Source organism: Myxine glutinosa, unplaced genomic scaffold (assembly GCF_964187855.1).
Source record: "Myxine glutinosa unplaced genomic scaffold, kmMyxGlut1.1 SCAFFOLD_2449, whole genome shotgun sequence".
Taxonomy (NCBI): domain Eukaryota; kingdom Metazoa; phylum Chordata; class Myxini; order Myxiniformes; family Myxinidae; genus Myxine; species Myxine glutinosa.
The window spans coordinates 65001-66227 of NW_027618543.1; positions in this window are offsets into that span (position 1 = coordinate 65001).

Genomic DNA, 1227 nt, shown 5'->3' on the forward strand with positions numbered 1-1227 from the left:
AATAATAATAATTCATTTATTTTGTATAGCGCTTTTCAAGAAGCCCAAAGGCGCTTTGACAGAGTGAACATAATGCATAACAATACATGAAAACAACAATTGCAAAAAGACAAGAATCAATAGGGAAATATTTAAAGCAAAAGGAGGGAGAAGGAGAAGAGATAGTCAGGGGTTAAATGCTGTGGGTTGAATGTTGAATGCAGTGTTGAACAGGTGGGTCTTGAATGATGTTTTGAATGTGGTGAGTGAGGAGGAGTCTCTGATGGTGTGAGGTAGTGAGTTCCAGAGGGTGGGAGCAGCGATGGAGAAGGCCCTGTCCCCCCAGGATCTGAATTTGGTCCGGATGGAGGGGGTCAGGAGGTTGGTACCAGCAGAGCGGAGGTTGCGGGTGGGAGTGTGTCTGGAGAGGAGGTCAGCCAGGTAGGATGGGGCCAGGTTATGGAGGGCTTTGTATGTCAAGAGGAGGATTTTGTACTGGATTCTCTGGGGGATGGGGAGCCAGTGAAGCTTGTAAAGGACGGGGATGATGTGGTCACGGGTCCGGGAATGGGTGAGTAGACGGGCAGCGGAGTTCTGAATGTATTGGAGTTTATTGGTGATTTTTGAGGGTGAACCATAGAGGAGGCTATTGCAGTAGTCCAGACGGGAGGTGATGAAGGCGTGGATGAGGGTTTCTGCAGCCGTGGAGGAGAGGGATGAGCGGAGACGGGCAATGTTTTTCAGGTGAAAGAAGGCTGACTTTGTGATCTGTTTAGTGTATTTGTCGAAGGAGATTGGGGAGAACCGAGACAGGGGATGGCAGGACAAGGGGGGGCCAGGTGGTTGGAGGGGGAGCGGGTGCGGCGGTGGTCAAGCTGTTGTAGATGTTGTCAATTTTGCGTTGGAAGAAAGAGAGGAAGGAGATGCAGTTGTCTACTGTGAATGACTGGGTGGTGGTGTTTAGGGGGCGGAGGAGTTTTGTTTATTGTCGAGAAGAGTGCTTTTGGGTTTCCGGAGCCAGAGTGGATAATTTGAGAGTAGTAGGCGGAGCGGGCGCGGGAGAGGGCATCTTTGTAGTGTTGTAGGTGGTCCTTGTAGGATTGGGAGTGAACTGTGAGACCTGTTTTATTGCGGAGTCTTTCAAGTTGGCGAGCCACGAGTTTTCATCAGGCGGAGTTCAGGGGTAAACCAGGGAGCAGAATGGGTGAAAGAAACTGTTTTGGTTTTTACAGGCGCAAGTTGGTCAAG